Here is a 20,611-nt window from a genome sequence, read left to right as displayed (position 1 = left end):
CCTGCTGAGGAGCCTCAAGCTTACCATATCTAGGGATCTAACCACTCCAATTCTAAAATCATATGGCTCCGAATTAGCGAGACATACCACGTCCCTCCCAGGCATACTACAGTTACTGCATCCTAAGCAACCTTCCCCAATAGAGCACATCCCTTAACTATCATTCAAATATCCAAGGTATGCAGATGGCATATAACTCAATCACAAGCAAGCCGCACAAAAATAAAATACTCATACCGATAATGATGCAGAACCATAACAATATAATCATGCACGAATAAAAGAACTGAAAACAGAAATCGCATACCTGCAACGTCCAATGCTGCTCGCGCCTCCAAGGTAGTCACCTGAAAATCCATGCCTCCTACCGCAGGCGCCTCTGCACGGCCCTGATGGCCGTCTGTGACCCTCAAAGTTGCAGGGGCAGGTGCCATCACCCGTCCTGCTGAAGACAAACTGGGGCACTGGGCCTTCTTGTGGCCCCGCTGATTGCAGTGAAAACGTATCAAGTATGATCCATGTGTCGTGGTAGCAGTGCAATCCTTGCTAAAATGACTAGTCCGACCACACTTGAAGCAGCCAGACTCAACGTCTCTACCACTCCTACACGCGCCCCCGTGCCCTGCCACACTTCCTGCATCGGTTGCGGTCCTGATAATCCCTCGATCTCGAATCCGATCCCTTGGGCCTTTTGCCCGAACTCGCGGCTACCTGAACCTCATCCGGCTTCCTCTTCCGGATCTGCTCCAAATCAATTTCCCTCTCCCTGGCCCGAGAAATCATATCTTCCAGCGTCTTACAGCCGGACCTGCTCACGAACTCCCTGATATCATCCCTCAACATCTCGTGATATCAGGCCTTCTTCATCTCCTCATCTGCGACATACTGCGGTACAAGAAGAGCCCTCTCCCAGAACTTGGCGGTCATCTCCGCCAGAGTCTCAGTGGTCTGCGTTAAATCCTGAAACTCCCGTGCCAACTGCTGCACCTCAATAATTGGCGAAAACTCCACCCTGAACCTGGCCGAGAAATCGCTCCAAGTCATCGCGTCCAACGCGACATCATCCCCCAGAGCATGACCAATCTCCTCCCACCAATCCCTCGCTCTGCCCTTTAGAAGACACGAAGCAGGTCTGACCTTGTCCTCCTCAGGACACCGGCTCGTACGGAACGCGTTGGCAACATTAGCCAACCATCTGCTGCTAGCGATGGGGTCCCCATCCCCATGATAATCTGGTGCCCCGCAAGCCCTGAACTCCTGAAATGTCAAGGTATGCGCTCCCATCAATGCCATCATCTCAGTACGGAAGGCTCCCAGCCTCTCATCCAAAATCTCCAATATACCCTCCTTGACCGTGCCAAAGATCACAGGAGTCTAATCTAGAATACTGCGCGTAACCTCGGCGGTTATCAACTACCTCATTCGCTCCTCGAGCTGCTCGGCCCCTAAACCCGAGCATGATCCGTCTCCGGCGCCTGATCCGCCCGCTGGTCTCTCTCGCAACGTCACCATGCTCCAAATATATCACAACCACTATCAGAATACTGATCACTGATGCGAGACCAAACACACCCTACCAGGTTCCCGGTCTTGTCTCGGCCTTTCCCGAATTGAGTATAGATCCTCTGCTTTCAGTAGTATGGGCCCATACTACCTTCCACATCTATCCGTACTTTCCTCAGGAATTGCTTCGACTCCACCAGGTCCCTTATCCACTACTACTGCTCCCAACACTATCTCATCCTAGGCTTACCCTAGGGAAACCTCTGACTCAACTCAAACTAGTCCTCAGTTGCTGAAGGTCTCCTTGTGATGCCAATTAGCCATCACCTGGATACCATCACATGTGACGAGGCTCAGATAATCCTTCAAGTAAAAGACTCGTCCCTACAACGGTTGGAATCAAACAAGAGCTGCGCAATAGGACCAAATCCAGCACTCTGAAATTATTCAACCCTGATCACATGTGACGTGTCGTATCCACCTAATGTCTAACTCCCATCACTCAGAATCCCACAATGCACAAAGCAAGCAGCATTCAGACAAGGGAAGATCTAACCATAACATACTCAAGCAATCATATCCACATTGCAAGAATTTGAACTAGCATGTAAAACAAACTCATAGACTCATACAAACTCATAGACTCAGGCATAACCTAAACAGGCTATCCAACTACTGTCTAATCAGCACTATCATGCAGCTTAAAAGCACATGTAACAGGCACATAAGGCATCATCCCTAGATCCTTAGTCATAATCTAGCATGCTGTTCTATTAACTGATAATCATAACATAAACTTGTATGGGTATTTTGGGGTACTTACTTGAGCTCGGTTGATTGCATGCACCACACCTCATTTCTCTTTTCAAAGTTCTTTTCTTTCTGAATTCTTTTTGCTTTTCTAAAACTGTTTTTCGTTCTCAAAATTCTTTTTACAAAACTGTCCTTTCATTTTGAAAACTTTTTATCTGACCCCCTAGTTTAAGTTCAGGCAGACCCGAGAGTATGCCCGAATCCCTCAAACCAAGGCTCTAATACCAACTTGTAACGTCCCAAAATTCAAGACTAAAAGTTTTCTTTTAATAAAACATTACTTAAAGCAAAATCATCAATCCAAACATAATCAAAGTATTAGTTTCCAAAACACATGTTCGTTATCAGAGTAAAACATTCCCAGGCTGTCTAATCTATGGTGTGTGCCATGCGATCACCCCGAGCTCTTCCCTCCGCTACCGGAAGTACCTGAAACCAAAACTGAAAACCATAAGCACGAAGCTTAGTGAGTTCCCCACCCAACCACATACCATACAATCACATAACATACAAATATTGTCAGGCATATCTGGGTTCCTGACCTACCCCTTCGGTCCTCTCGACCGGATACTGTCTAGTATATCTGGGAGATGGCCTCCCCTTCGGTCCTCTTGACCGGATACTGACCAGTATATCTGGGAGCTTGCCTCCTATTCGGTCCTCTCGACTGGATGCTGACTAGCATATCTGGGTGCTGGTCTCCCCTTCGGTCCTCTCGACCGGATACTGGGGACTATTTCACCCCCTACTACTACCACATAACACATATATCTTATAAACTATCTAGCATGGTTGGGCATGACCTCCCCTTCGGCCCTATCGACCGGTGTTCTGGGGGACTATCTCCCCCTACTGTCACTAGCACATAGCATCATATCATACTAGCACAATAACATATCACAGGTAGTAGCAAACCTAGATGAATATCACAGAGACAAACATCTATCATACAATCCTAATGGTGGGCCGACATTGTGGCCGTAGACCCACCGCTACTGGAAGGTAACTCACCTGCACTGGCTGAACTTGCTGATGAACCCACTAGCTGCTTCCCGGTAACTCTCTGAACTCCTGCTCCACTCGCTCCCCGAGCTACCAATATCAATGCAACACTGAGTCTAACTGACCCCCAAAAGACAACCAAGTCAACTCTGGTCAAAGTCAAAGTCCTGGTCAAAGTCAACCTTCCAGGTCAACCCTACTCGCCGAGTTCATATGTCCAGAGTCCTCCCATTCGCGACTCGACTCGCCGAGTCAGTCCATGACTCGCCGAGTCTACCAATTTCCGAGTCCTGACCTGTCCAACTCACCGAGTCTCCACTCGACTCACTGATTCGAGACTCAACTCGAAGGGTTTGAGGTTTCACGACCTGACTCTCCGAGCCTAAGAACAGACTCGCCGAGTCCAAGACAATCTTCAACAAACTCGCCGAGTTGTTCTTCCAACTCCCCGAGTTCCTGCCCAACTTCATCTGACTCGACGAGCTGTTCATCCCACTCGTCGAGTTCCTCCAAATCTTCATGCTACTCGCCGAGTCCATTCAGATCTCCATACATGCAGAGGACTTTTGAGTCATGCATGGACTCCAAACTGTAGATCTACCCTTCCCAAGCCTACTCCTCACGTAAAGTTGCAAACTTTACGTGTAGAGAAGGAGATCTAGGCAAAATACACCATAAACTAGGGTTTAAGGCAAAGAGGCTCCATAATCAACTCAAGGACAGATACTTTATGCTACTCAAGACCATAATATGCTTAGATCTGAAGTAGCAACTTCAGATCTGGCTTCTAACTCAAATGGATAGCTAATCATGGCTAAAAAGCCCCCCCCCCCCCCAAAACTCAGAACCATAATAGATCTAAAGGAGGGAAACGACTTAATACCTTCAATAACTCAGAAAGTTTCCCCAATCTTCAGATCTAAGGCCAATCCTTGAAGCTTCAGTGATTTCCCATTCTTCTTCTTCCTTCAAATCACTCAAAATGGCTTGGAAGCTTGAATGCACAACAATGGAGACTTAGGGTTCGTATTCTGGGTGAGAGAGGTAGTAAAGGAACCCTAAGAGAGAGAATGAGACGTTTAAATAGGCTCCAAGTCCCGGATTTAGGGTTTTCCTCGCACAGACTAGACTCGCCGAGTCTCCTTGGCCGACTCGCCGAGTCGGTCACTTACTCCTCGACCCGGATCCCGCTCGGACTCGCCGAGTTCCTCCTTGGACTCGCCGAGTCACCCCTTAAAATTAGGGTTTTCTTTACTTTCTTGGCCTTCCAAACTTTGGGTGTTACAATACATTTCTTTAAAGAAATGCTTTGATAAATTCTTATCATATTTTATTTTGGGAATGAATTCCGCAACCGTTTTCTTTAAAAGATTACTCTGATTTTAAAAACAAGCATAAACAAATCGGTCTTTTCTGGCCGTGAAATTGAGGATATCACACATATGCTTTCACTTTTGCTTTATGTTTTATGGTCTCGTATTTTTTTATACATAAGATGACATATAAAAGGAAGATCAAGAGCAAGTGTATGAGCTAGGTTTTTTGGAAGACTTCATCCCTTTTTCTCTCTACATTGCCGAATCCATAAAGGCTTTCTCCCTTCTCCACGTCTTACACTTTGTTGTTTGTTCTTGGTCTATAAAGTTGCTTTTATTTAGATATATTTTGGTATATGTCTTAAATCTTAATAACAAAATTTTAACAAGTGTTTACTATCATATTTTGGTGGTGTAAATCTTGATTGGTGGATACATTGTAGAGATCTTAATTTAGAGCTTAAAGTTATCTTCATCATCTTCCTAATTGCCAAAAGGAACTAAAGTCTTCAAAGGTTGTATTACTTTCTTCTTCTTTGATTTTTTTTTAATCTTTCTAAGTTCTTGCAAAATGATTCTTGGTAAGTATAAAAAGGTTTTATTTTATTCAAACAAAAAAAAGCTTCCATTGTTAATTACATCTAATTTAGTGTTTATAATTGGACTATTTTCAATTAAAACTCAACTTTAGTAACTCAATTTCATCATTCAAGTTCATACCCTTCACCTAGGGTTTCATCATAACCCTCATAATCTTGCGCTAAATCAGAATTTGATGTGTTAGAAGTAGTAATTCTTACCTTAATCCACTAAATTAAATATTTAATCTGTAACCCTCATCAAAATTGGTCTCCTAGGGCTTAGATAGGTGAAAGTAGGGGTGAGCACAATCGGGCACCCGACCAAATTACACGGAACCGGAACCGGAACCGCTGGGACCGGTTCCGGTTCCGGGTACCTGGTCACCAAAGTTTTAATATTATTTGTAATAAAAAATAACAAAGTTAGCTCTTAAAGACTAAATAAAAGACACAAACCATATAAATTAAGTATTACAATTATTTATCATAAAATTTAACCATTTTTTGATCCCACGTAATGTATATAGTTGTACAACATAGTATATTTTGAATCAATTTGTAAGCACCTTAATCATATCACTGTAGTGTTCATTTTAGATATAAAACCTACATATTCAAAATAAACAACATTTAACATTATATATTACGTTTTAATCTAAAGTAATAAACTTTATAGTACATAAAGCATAGATTAAAGAATATATATATATATATATATATATATATATATATATATATATATATATATATATATATATATCAACCGGTTCCAACGGGTACCCAGCGGGTACCGGTTCTGAAAAAATGGGAACCAGAACCGGAACCACTTAAGCGGTTCCAGTTCCAGAACCGACAGTTCTGAGGCGGTTCTGGTTCCGAAAGCAGGTACCCTGTTCTGATGCTCACCCCTAGATGAAAACGCACCTTGGTGTGTGTTTTTGAGAGTTTTTTTTATCGAAATGATCTGTTTACAGGTCCTCTATTTCTTTTAAATTGTTCTAGTAGCCATGCTGTGACATATTACATGCCATGTCGTGTCGTATCTTTTATAACACTTCTATTTCATGACATTAATCGATCTGTTAAAAATAAATGGCATTCTACTTTCCTCCATGTCATGGCTATACTCCTCCATGTCATGGCAGTATGTTGTTGTTACTATTCATTTTATGTAACTCTAATCACTGTTGCAAGGCCATGTCGTGGCTTTGACAAAATGTGTTTTTCTGCATATTTGATCATAATTGATATTACTTGTACTTTTACACTATAGTACTCATTTTTTAACCACGGAAAAACATATAATACTTCAATTATAGTCATACTCATGCATAAAATACAAGTTTACAAAACATGTATTACATGCTATCCTCCCCTTCAAAAGATTTCATACCAGAAATCTATCATTTCATTCTCAAATCAATTAGAAAAGGTAAGGATATTTTTCTCTAAACACAATTTCAAGTTCCTACGTCACATCGGAGCCTTTGTGACGACGCCATTGTACTTTCACCAACACTACTTATTTATTTCACAACTTCTTTATCTTGTGATCGAGAATCTTTTCAGGTTGCTTTAGATATCTCAGCCTTTAATCTACCTCGATCCATGACACATGTACAAATTGTGTCTTATCAAACAAGGTTTTTATCAAACAAGAAATATGAAAAAAAATTGTGAATGCCTCTTAACTCTTGCGATAAGTCTAATCAATATGAAACTTTCCCTAATCTCTATAAAATTTGGAAAGGTCTAATATATCGAGGAATTAACTTTCTTTTTTTTACCAAAACGAATTATACCTTTCCATAGAGACACTTTCAGCATCACCATATCGCCAAATTTAAACTCAAACTATTTTTGTCTCTTATTTGCATATTCTTGTTGGCGAAGCTAAGAAATTCTCATGCGCTCTCTGATTTCTATGATTTTGGTGTCGCTTTCTTCGACAATCTCAAGTTTTGCTAACGGTTTTCTCCGGCCTCAGTCCAGCAAGTTGGGATTTTACACAACGTCTCGTATAACGCTTCAAATGGTGACATTTGAATACCAGAATGATAAGTAATATTGTACACAAACTCCACTAACGGTAGTTGTTTAGTCTAGCTGCCACCGCAATCGATCACATAAGCCCGTAACATATTTTCAAGTATTTGTATCGTCCTCTCACTTTGTTATCAGTTTGTGGGTGATAAACATTGCTCATTAATATTTTAGAACCCATTTTTTCCTGGAAACTTTTCCAAAATCGAGATGGAAATCGATTGTCTCGATCAGTAACTATAGAAATCAGTACACCGTGAACTTTAACCACTTCTTTAATGTAAACGTCAACTAGTCGATCAACTGAAAAGCTTTCTTTTATGGGTATAAATTGAGCAGATTCGGTTAAAGAATCAACCACAACCCATATAGAATCATATCCTCGTGAAGTTCGTGGTAGCTTTGTGACAAAGTCCATGGTAATCTCATCCCACTTCCTTAGATGAATAAGCAACGATTGGATTTCTCCTCCCGGTTTCTGGTGATTTGTTTTCACTTGTAAACAAGTCAAACAATTCTCAACATATCTTCCAACATCTCTTTTCATCCCAGGCCACCAGTACATCGTCTTCAAATTTTGGTACATTTTTGTACTACCTGGATGTACTGTATATCGCGCATAGTGGGCGTCCTAAAAAAGTAATAGTTTTCACGTCTCGTCATGTCTCGAATTCCATACGCACCCCATGAACGTTTTTATTCCTTAGGAGCTCTCAATTAGTTGGTTAATATAATTAACCATTTCTTTTTGTTTCAAATTCTCTGGGTTTTCATCCTCTTTTTAATTTTCTCTAATCACATATGGTAATCATCTAACGATTCCCATTCGTGCGGAAGTAATTTGCATTGTTTTCTCCTTTTGATTCAGTGGTTAACAACCATATTCACTCTTCTCGGATGATAATGAATCTCATAATCATAATCTTTAGCTAACCTCATCCACCTTCTTTGTCACATATTTAACTCTTTTTGATAGCAAATGCTTCAAGCTTTTATGGTTTGTATAAATCAAAAAAACTCTACCCCATATAAATAGAGTCATCAAATCTTTAATGAACAAACTACTGCAACAAGTTCTAAATCTTTAATGTGATACGACTGGTCGATTGGTTTTAATTATCTTGATGCGTAAGAAATTACTTGATGTCCCTACATTAAAACACATCCAAGACTAAGCTGAGAAACATCACTATAAACAACAAACTCATCTTCTCCCTATGGTAAATATAATATTAGAGCTTGACACAAAGTCTCTTTTAATCCTTGGAATGCATGTTGCTAAGCATCTATCCAAAAAAACTTCTCATTTTTCCTTGTCATCTTTGTCAATGATGTTGCAATCGAGAAAAAGCTTTCTACGAATAGTTGATAATAACCTGTCAATCCAAGAAAACTATGGAATTATGATGGATTTTTTTGGAGGATCCCATTTCTTTACCGCCTAAATCTTCGTAGGATCCAACTGTACGTTGTTTTTTTCTAATAATGTGTCCCAAAAATTGGACTTCTCGGACCCATAATTCACATTTATAGAATTTAGCAAATAATCTCTCTTCATGCAACATCTCCAAAAAATTTCGTAAATGTTCTCGATGTTCTTCTCGATTTCTTGAGTATATCAAAATATCATTTATGAATACGATTAAGAATTTTTCAAAAACGGGTGACAAACTCTGTATATGTAACATCCCATTTTTCAAAACAAACTCTTCATTTTTAAATAAGGCAAAATCATTGTTTCCAAAAAAATCAAGTCAACAAAATATAAGTATCAAACACAATCATCCCAAAATATCAGAGTATCAAAACATACAAACTCATAAAACTGCAGGTGGATGTGTACAATTAATCCTTCATCTTCCCGCGATCCTCTGAAGTACCTGAAACACTATAATTAACAACTATATGCAAAAAGCTTAATGAGTTCCCCCAAAATACCATATACAACAAATATAACTACACAGAGTTGTATCGGGTTCATATCAACCCCGAATCCATAATGACTGCGAGCCCAGATCAGCTCCATCAGGTTTGTGTCAACCCCGAGTCCGTAATGACTCTGAGCCTAGATCGGATCCATGCATACGACATATAATCAAACCAACGACAATCACATAAGCACATACATCCTACATATACAAATCAGTAGGCCGACTGTAACACCCATGTTCTAGATTGGTTAAGCTTTATTTTATCAACCACCAAATATGAAGTTTTAGAGGAAACTCTGTGCCACGACGTGGCGCAAGGATGCCCACTATATGGCGATGACTAAATGAATCGCGTGTTTTATTTGGACCACCACGACATGGCCAAGAAGGCCACGACATGGTAGCTGTTCTGGCCCAAGCCCATGATTCTTTTAGAGTTTGCTTCATATTTAAACCCCTCTAACCCCATTTTAGGGTTCATTATCAGCCTCCAAACCCCCTGTCACCTTAGAAAACCTTAGTGTTCATTCCTAGTTTGATTCTTGAGCTTTTTGGAGCTTTCTTAGCTTGAGGAAGAAAAGAAGAAGAAGAAGAAGAAGAAGAAGAAGAAGAAGAAGAAGAAAAAGAAGGTGATCTTTTGGTGGAGCTTGCAAGGAATCAACATTATCGTCACCTTATATTGTCTCTTGAACTTTGTAAGTGTCCAAGTTCCTTGCTTTTATGTCTGTTGTGTTGGATTAGTGTCTAAGCCCATAACTATATTTGGTAAGTACTTGACCCGGTAGTGCATGGTCCTTTTGGGTTGCCTTCACCATAGCAACTTGACAGGGTGATTTATGGAGAGAGAAGATATTATGGTTTATTAATATATTATAAGAATAATATATTAAAAGAGAAATCATATTATTTAATTAATATTAGTCATACATTAATTAGGAATTAATTTGGTGACTAAAAGAGATTAATTAAATAAAGGGGACTTAAACTGTCAAATGTTTGATAGTTGTATTTTGGGATGGGAAACGTAATGGATTAAGGGGTGAACGAAATTATGATGGGAGCCCATCATATTTTCGTCCATGGTCTGTATTCCAGAAGGTTCCATGGGCTGCTTAGGGTTTAAGTTGTCCATTAGGGTTTTGACTGAAACCCTAGCTGCCCACATTATAAATAGGACCTTATGCATGAAATTTTCGGCCACTACTTTTCTAAGAACCCTAGATCCGACTTTGTGTGCCTCCTCCCTCTCTCAAATATTACCTTCTTGCTTGTTGGTGTTTGTAAGCCATTAGAGGAGTTACACTTGTGACTCTAAGCTCAAGGAAGAAGAAAGATCAACAACTCTTGAAGAGGTAATCATCTAGATCTCATTAGTTACATTAATTTTGTAATATGTATGCTATATCTAGGGTTTCAAATCTTGGATGAATTGCATGTACAATAGATAAACCTAGATCCAAGTAATTAGGGTTTGCATGTGCACATAAGACTGTTCTTTTGTGTAAAACCCATCATGTTGGTGGTTAGATCTTGAATATTATCCTATGTTCCTCATGTTTGAGAAAGTTTGGAGGGAAGGAACTCATAAAGTTAGCAATTTTATGACTCTCCTGAGTCCAAAGAGTATTAGATGTTGTGGATCTGGTCTTTGATAGAAGTTCTTGTCATTTGTTTAAGTTTAGGCCTTTAGAACTCAAATTTTACCTAAAATGGATCTTATAAATGTATTGGCCATACATGTCTAAAAAGCTTCCACCTTTATGATAGATCTGGTATTATAAACCCTTCTGGAGTAGTTGGGTTAAGGACTTTTTCAGATTAAGGGCTTAATGGTTAAGATATTATGGGTTTTCGATTTATTTAGCCCTAGGGTTAGAGATCTTGATCTCTTTGGGTGTCTTAATGGATAAAGTTTTAAACTTTATCCATTTAGACCATAGTATGGACTAGATATGAGCTTTGGAGCTCTTGGAATTGAAGTAAACAACTTAATCAATTAGGCTGCTAGAAACCCAGCGCCCACAACGTGGCCATAGGTGCCACAATGTGACGATCTGGTTTTTCCTGTCGGTATGTTTTATGAGGGTCACGACGTGGCCAAGGAAGGCCACGACGTGGTAGTTGCCCAAAGTTAACTCTGGCCATTGACTTTGACCGTTGACTTTTGACATGGGTTGATTTTTGATCAATCTCTATTTTTAGAAGGTAGACTTAGGGTTTGTCTTGTGTGGATTGTTAGGAGGTGTTTAGTATCCATCTTTTGGCGGTGAGAGCTGTTGGTTGTGTTTGGTGTAGCATTATGTGAGGTTTTAGTCAGCATCGTGATTCAGGTGAGCCTCTTCACTGTACTCGTGGTTCGAAGGAACCAATACCGACCCACTGGATTTTGTTTGTAGGATGATAGTTGTCTTTGTGACACTTGCTAATATGCATGTATGTGCTTGTTGTCTTTGCGAATATTGATGATATGGTTGTATGCTTAGTTGTAGGGGTGAAATAGATCTAGTACCGGTTGAAAGATACTGAAGGTGGTATAATAGACCCAATAGTAGTTGAAAGATACCGAAGGGGGTGAAATAGACCCATGTTTAGTTCCTAACCGTTGTGTATGTTTAGTATGGGGTATTTTGGGGAAGAATCACTAAGATGTGTGCTTACAGTTTTATGTTTATAGTTTCAGGTACTTCCAGTTCAAAAGAGAACGGTTTGACATGATCGCACCACATCTACCAGAGTTTCTGCATTGGCTACTTATGATTTTTAATATGATGTTTACATGATTTAATCACTTGTATGGTTTTGAAATAAATTAATTGTATGAACTGATGTTATAAAAATGAAAAATTTTACTTTGAATTTTTGGGACATTATATCGATATTGGTGCCTTTGACCCATGAGTATGTTGAGAAGACTCACTTAGTAGACAACAACTAAAGTACAATAGATCTCACATGATGAAGACTCACCTAGTAGACCAAGTCCACTCAGAACCCTTCCAGTGCTGCTACTGCACTTTCACTAATTCCACCGCCTTGTTACGTACGGTCTTCGTCTTCCTGTCGATAATCGTTATCGGTCACTCGATATAATTTAGGTGGTCATCGACCTGAATATCATCCAAAGGTACTATCGCTGTATTGTCAGTTTTGCACTTCTATAATTGGGAAACATGAAAGATCTTATAATTCTGACTAAGCTTCTTTGGCAAGTCTAAACGGGAGCCCACCTTGGCTACCCAAGACACAATTCTAAAAGGTATGATAAAATATGGGGCCCATATTGCCCTACTTCCTGAATCAGATAACACCCTTCCAAGGCGACACCTTCAAGATTACCATATCCCTGACCTAAAACTCTAAATCGGAACAACACCAGTTCGCATATCTCTTCTGAAAACTCTGGGCCGCCAACAACCTTTGTATGACCTGCTGTATAAGCTCTATCATCTTTAAGCACTATCTTCATGCTCCCCATGACTCTCTGTCCAACCTCTCCCCAACATATCGGTGTCTGACACTTCCTCCCGTAAAGAAGCTCGAAGAAACACATACTGCTATGATTGTTATTGTAATAAAACTCAATCATAGGAAGGTAAGAGTCGAACTTGTAACACCCTTCTTCCAGGATGGATCGATTTAGGGTTTCAAGGAGTCAAAAGGAAGATTTTTGGAGAAAATTGAGTGACACAATGTGACCATTGGGTGGCCACGACGTGACAAGCAATATATGCGAAGCGCGTTCGAAACCAGTTAAGTTTTGGATAAATTAATTTTTTTTTTATAATTTTTGTAAACTTCTTTTGATTTATTTTGTTAAAAATTTGTTCATGGTAAATGTATATAGAAATGTATTTCGATATATAAAAAGTAATTGTTTTTTATATATCAAAATAGACATTTCATATTTTAATATTTCAAAAAGAAAAAAAAGCATCAAACGATTTTCTATGAATATCAACTAAATCACAACAACTAGATTAATGACCAAATTTTAGACATCAGTTGCCGAAGTTGGTTATTTAGAATTTTGTAACGACCAGTTGGTTGTTATATCACTATCTAGTATGATAACAATTCAATGTATAACTAAAAATATATACTAATGTTACTATTCATCTTATGTTTGAACCTTTTAACTAAGTATTTAAGTAGTAAAAAATTATGATTATAATAAAAAATATAAAATACATTTAAATATAAATAAAATTCAAAACCTACAAACCATTGCTACCCAAATAGAACAAATAAGAATGATTGAATTTGATGAATTAAATCAAATATTGCAATCATAAACATTCATAAAAAATATTGATAATCAAAGAAATCAAATATAAATCTATTATATTCTTTATCTTTAAACTTATGTAGTTCAAAATAAATTCATATTTTAAACCTTATTAATTAGAAACTACTATGTGTTTTCAACTTATCTATTAAATAGTAAAACCTAAAAGCATGGTTGCAGAAATCGGGATTAATCGTGGGTTAATCGTTTGGCGTTCTCCAACCGTCGATGATTAGGGCATTGATCGGAAATTTAGGATTAATCGGGTTTGGCGGGATTAATCGGCCTTGGCGGGATTAATCGGTCAACAAAAGTCAAAAAAGTCGAAAAAAGTCAAAAAAAGGTCAAAAAATTTTAACTTTTTCTTTAAAAAATTCAAAAAACCAACTTTCTTTTTTTACTCCAAAATTTTCAAAATTTCAAAATTTCAAATATTATACCAAAATGTTCATATTTTTGTATTTCCAAATTTCCAAATTACAACTTTTCTTATTTTCTAATTTTGACGTACTTGTTTTTCTTAATATATATTAATATTTAATTAATTTTAAAATTTTATTAATAATTTATGGTCCCCGATTAATTCCTGCCAAGACCGATTAATCCCTTAACACCAGTCAACCGCCGAATTACCGTCAAACGATTTTTACAACATTGCCTAAAAGGTTTGTAACTAATAATACTTAAATAGTGAATTAAATATGATGTTAAATTTTGTGTTGGTTAGTGTTATTGTCAATTAATCCTTACAAACATATATAAAAAACAATTTAGTTTTGGATGAATGTGATTTTTTTTTATCATTTCTCTAAAATTCTTTTGTTTTTTATGATTTATTTTGTTAAAAATTTAGTCATCATAAATGTATACAAAAATTTATTTTGATATATAAAAAATAATAATTTTTATATAGAAAATTAAATATGGTAAATTCATAAATCTTATTCATTAGAAAATAACATGACATTTTAGCTTATCTATGAAATATTACGAGAGACAAGAAAACATCTTTGATTACGATTAAAAGAAAAAATCTAAAATAGACTAAGTTCTATCTAATTTTGGGTCATTTCTTGGTGAACCCAAAATGTTTGTAACTAATAATATATAAATATCGAATTAAATATGATGTTAAACTTAGTGTTGATTAATATTATTGTCATTTAACTTATTTATACTTCAAATATTTAATATATTAGATCAATTAAGTAATATGATTCTAGTTAAATAATTATATTTTTACCATAAGAATTGATATTTTTATTAGTTAACTATTATAAATTAATGTAAAACATATGATTTGTTTGTTTTTTTTATTTATTTATGTTTAATGATAAACATGCTAATATATTATAAACTTTAATAAAGCAAAGAAAAAAAAATACATAGATTTTATGAAAATCATCATTTGTTATCTAAAAAGATAATATTGTTTTAAGTAATTCAATAATTATAATATATAACATATTTGTATTATCTTTTAAGCTTTTTTTTAAAAGACATAATAATAATGTTAATGTTAATAGTTCACAAAATGATTTCAATATATTATTTATCATAAACTTACTTTTATTTATATAACATTTTGGTGATATTAAATTTTTTAATACAAATATAACAAAATATATAGTTATTTATATTTTGTATTCAATACAAATTATTTATATATCTTTTATTATTGTGACCTTATTTTTCATGTGGTTGAAGTATTTTTTTCATGTGGTTGAAGTTAAATACTCTACTTCAATCATTAGAATTTTTTTTTATAAAGATATTGAATGTTTTTATAATTTAATTATAATATTTTTAATTTTTAATTTCCAACATATCATACTTAGTTCTTTTAATTTAATATGATGTTAAATGTCAAATAAACTATAAGAATCTTGAGAATATATATATATATATATATATATATATATATATATATATATATATATTATTGTAAAATGTAGTTTTCAATTTAAATAATGATTAAAACGAAATTTAACTTTAACCAAACTATATAAAACTAAAAACCACATTACATTGTAAATAATCGGTTGAAAAATCAGACGTTATCAAAATTTAAAATGATTAAAGTAATAGCGATAAATTAGTTATTTTAAAATTATATATATATATATATATATATATATATATATATATATATATATATATATATATATATATATATACTAGTAGCGTACCCGCGCGATGCGACGACGACGATTTGTTTCATTGCGGTGATTAATTTCCAAATGAAAGTTAGTGTAATTTCGGCAGTTGTCAAATAGTTTTCTTTTGATTTGTTTCATTCTAACGATTTTTTTTTTTTCGATGATCAATTGTCTTTAGACGGACGACAAATAGTAATTTGCCTTTGTTACTCTTTGTCTAATAGAGGACGACAATTATTTTATTTGTTTCATTTCAAATTGAAAAGGTAAACTATTTTATATTATATATAATAAATCGAAAATAAAACTTTGTTGTACGCATTTAAACTATTAAAATAAACTATGTTTAAATATTAAATGGTTTTCATTTTAAAATTATAGAAAAATAATCAAACATTTTGGAAAATAAATTTCCAATGCTACTTTTATATATGAAAAAAAATTTATGACAACCCGATCGTAAAACCTAATCTTAATTTTGTTTTGCAAAATAATAATTATTATTTTCATTATAAAAGTAGGATTTTAATTAATTAAATATTTTAATTGAGTGTTATATTTAATAGCTAAGATGTAAAAAAATTAGGTAGATTAGCACTGTATCAACTTTTCTTGTATCGAACAGAGTAAGATTTGTGTTGAAAAGTGTGAAGGATTTTTTTTCCATATTTTCTTATTATTTTTATTATTTAACTTTTTTTAGTGATCTTAATTTCATAGTTTATATATTACATTTATGTATAATAAAATCTATTGTTGAAAAGATCATATAAGACATCATCGATTATATGTAATGATAATTTACACAAAAAAAATATTTAAATTGATAAATTAAAGTACATAATGTATCTTTTAGTTGTGAATGTGTTTATTTGTTCCTAACTTGTTAAAAGATATAGTCAAATAAATCAATATAAAGTTTCAAATAATATTGAAATTTTTTTGAACTGTGAAACCTTAAATGAATAATTATAAACCACTTTTACTTTTAATCTAGCAAACATGCAATAACTTTCTTGATAAAAATCAGTACATATATTTTTTCAATAATTTCACAAAATGTAGTGTGATTGGTCTGGTATACTTGATATCTTATCCTAATAAATGAAAATGACTTTGCCACATGTCATCTTCTCATTTATTTGGACATATGACATTTTCTAGAAATTTTAAATTTTTTTATTTTCCACTTGTCATTTTATTGTATTTTTGATTTTATTAAATTAAAATCCACATTTAATATATAAGGTAATATATATGTAATGTATTTATTAGAAAATGGTTTATATATGTAATGTATCTAATGCATTAAAGTCTCATTAATTTTAATAATTCAAAAAATTTCTTATTTTTCTTATAATTTAAAGTTTTCAAATTGTTAAAATTTTATATGTAATTTTTTTTAAATAAACTCATGTAATACATGGGTCTCACACCTAGTAAAAAAATATGCAAGTAGTTTGTACTAAAAACTTTACATAATTATAACTTCGTGTATTTGATTTAAATGAAGTTTTATTTAGTACTAGGTATGAGACCCATTTATTATATGGATTTAATTAAAAAAAATAAATATAAAATTTTAACAATTTAAAAAAATTTAAATTTATAAGAAAAATAAGAATATTATTTAAAAATAAAATATACCCGATCCATATGCCTTTTTAATAAACTACGTGCCTTTTTTTTTATTAAACTACATGCCTTTTTTAATAAACTATAAATTTTTATAAACTTCTGCGTTAATTTATACAAATACTAATACATATACTCTGTTAAACATAGTAACCCTAGATCTTAGACATTGTAACCCCAAATCTGATATCATTCTCTCCTCCAAAGTCGCTTCCAACAAGGTCCCCTAGAGTTGCCTCCGCCTCCAGTTACGACCCCCTCCTCCACATCCGAAAACATCTCCCCCGACTAAAAGTCCATCAACGCTGCAACAACCACTATCGCTCGCATAACTGACGTCAGATGTGTTCTTGTTCTACATCCTCCGACTCTGAAAACATCACCGCTGTAACGTGTTTATTGTTACACCTAGAACCCATCTCGCTTCGGTCAAGCCATATCCAGTCCACCGGGGTTCTCCGCAAACCATATCTGAAAGAAACATGTCAAGCCATCTCACTGTAACGTCTTTTGGTAACACCACTTATAGATACAAACACCAAAAACGTCTATTTACAAACAAAATTTACAAAACTAAAACGTATTATAACCATAGATACATTTCAAGATCCAGAAAAGTAAATCATGTTGCTCATCCAATTTTCTTTTTGCAGAAAGACGATGATGAAGATAAAAAAAAAATGATAATGTAGATGTAGGATCTTGGAAGCAGGTGAAAGTCATTTCCAGCGACAAAGGTTTCAAATATATGGTTTTCATATCTTAGAATTTTAGAGAGTGAAAAAGTTATCGACAGATTAAAGGTGATGTAACAAGATGGCGACACTTTGTGGTGGTGGAGGTTTGTCGGGGAAGAGATGGTGTAGGTAGCCGGCAATGGCGTCGGCCATATATGGATGGAAGTAGCAAAAGTTTAAGAGGGATTAGCTAGAGTTTTTAGATGAGAGTGTTTGCAGAGATTTACCAAGTTGAAAATCGGGAGAGTGTAATTTATAGTTTGATGTAATTTATAATATTTGTGATTGGTCCAAATTGTTTTCACATGGATCACCACCGCAACCATTTAAATTTAATCAAAGGTCTAAATTTAACCTTCTTGTTTTCAAAATTAGTCTTAAAACTTTTCATATTCCCATTATTAATGCATTATATATATATATATATATATATATATATATATATATATATATATATATATATATATATATATATATATATATATATATATATATTGATTTTACTCCTGTATAATTCATCTAGTATTTAGTGAAATACAATAGTGATTGAGATTCTACTTTTTAAAACGGTTAGCGCCAGTTCGAGTTCTTTTTAATATTAAACAAATAATTTAAATAAATAAATAATGAAAATAATTTGGTTTCAATTTACAAATTTTAGGGTTTAGGAAAGTTGTATTAATTAAATTGATATTATTTATAATTATATTTATTATTATTATATTTAAATACTATATATAATTTAATAAAATAAAAAATGACCTATGGATATAATTTAATTCAAAAATACCATAAAATAACAAGAACATGAGCAAATAACATGTACCAAGATATGATTTTTATTTATTAGAATATTATTAGCGTATATATAAATATAAATTGATTTTTAAGTTATGAAAAAAAGATACACTAAAAACAAGATACACTATAAATAAAAATTACTTGATTAAATTTGGTGTATCAATTTATAAATTGGTAATGAAACAAATTATTTAGTTGTTTTTCTTTCGTGTCTATTGCTACAATATTGAAATCAATTTAAATATGAGCATCGTTAAAATATAATTACAAAACGAAACACTACAGCTGAAAAATAAAGTCCTACCAAAATTTGATAAACAACATAAGAATATAATTATATATACAATTAATTTCCAAATGGCTTTATTAACAATAAAATTTTGAGAAAATTACAAATATAACCAAATATCTTAATTACTTCGCGGAAAATAACAAAAAAAAAAAAACACAAATTACAAATTTAGCAATCAAAACCGCAGATGGATTAAGCCCATTTGCGATTTTAGCAAGTCATTTGCGAACGTACAAGTCGCTAAAGAACGTTCGCAGATGTTTTTTTTTTAGTTTTTTTTTTAGTTTTTTTTAATTTTTTTTCCGTATAAATACCCCCATATCAGACTAAAATCGTAGATGAAATTAGTTTATCTGCAATTTCCTCTCTAGTCCAACTACGATTTTGTGTAAATATTATTATTATTATTATTATTTTTATTTTTTAATTTCTATTACGAATTGATAGGATTTAACTACGAAACAACCTTAATATATATAAACTTTTGCAAGAAATTATCACTTTAGTTGTTATTTGTTTGGAAAACTTTATATATAATAAGATTGTTTCGTAGTTAAACTCTATCAATTTCGTAATCAAAATTTTTAAAAAAATATATACAAAATTTGTTAAAATCGTAGATGAGCTTAATCCATTTGCGATTTTGATTTTGATGGCTAAATATGTTTTTTTTTTTTTTTTTTTTTTTTTTTTTTTTTTAATATTTTCTACAAAGTAATTAAGATATTTTGCTATATTTGTAATTTTCTTTAAAATTTTTGTTTCAACATTGCTCTGTATCTTTTAACAGTTTTAGTCCCTAAAAGAGTGTATTTTTTTTTCTTTTTTGTCCCAACATTTGTAACTTCTGACTATATTACTGACTCATCCACTTTTCTGTTTTTCTTACCTAAATTTGCTTATTCATATGTTTTTATCCACTTTTGCTCTCATCTTTTTTTTTTTTTGTCTGTTTTGATAGTTTTAATCTTTAAAATAATAATTTTTTTTTTTTTGACTTTTTGCTCAAACATTTTACAAAACAACCAATAATTAGCAAAAAAAAAAAAAAAAACTTTGATCATAAAACTTGTATGTTGTAATTTCCTGATACACTAAACTGTTTCAAACCCACAATGTAGTATAGATGTTTTTACTAGTTTATAATTATATTGTTTAAAATTTTTATATTATCATAACTTTGATCCAAGTTATGAGAGTTTATATGATTTAAGGAATTAAATATCATCAAAAGTCCATGACCGAGTTGAAGCAGCAGATCCAACTAATCCGTTGACCAAGTGAAGGCTGCATAGGCACTAGTCACAAACGTCCAACTCAAAGCAGCAAATTCCTTATAGATCGCTAGATTTTACGATATGGGATGTTTGAGAAAGGATCGCTTTGGATCTGGACTAAGTGCATCCCCAGCGTTTCTTCCTTGAGGGAGTTTTAGGAAAAAGGGCCCTTTTGTTATTATAAGTTTTTATTTTTAAATAAAAAAATATATAATATATAATTAAAAACTAAGCTC

The 20,611-nt window shown here is 33.8% G+C and overlaps 1 long non-coding RNA gene across 1 annotated transcript; it reads left to right on the top strand.

Annotated features, from left to right (window-relative positions):
- The first annotated feature begins 17,662 nt into the window (after positions 1 to 17,662).
- LOC145094241 (uncharacterized) lies at positions 17,663 to 18,300 on the top strand. The gene is made up of 2 exons (XR_013703236.1): positions 17,663 to 17,781; positions 17,922 to 18,300. It is a non-coding gene; the product is annotated as an uncharacterized LOC145094241 (long non-coding RNA).
- The last annotated feature ends 2,311 nt before the right edge of the window (positions 18,301 to 20,611 follow it).

The sequence above is a fragment of the Lactuca serriola genome, chromosome 3, assembly GCF_051521515.1.
Source record: "Lactuca serriola cultivar US96UC23 chromosome 3, Lser_US96UC23_V15, whole genome shotgun sequence".
Classification (NCBI taxonomy): Eukaryota; Viridiplantae; Streptophyta; class Magnoliopsida; order Asterales; family Asteraceae; genus Lactuca; species Lactuca serriola.
The sequence above is the reverse complement of the archived record's forward strand: the minus strand, read 5'-3'. Positions and strand labels throughout refer to the sequence as shown.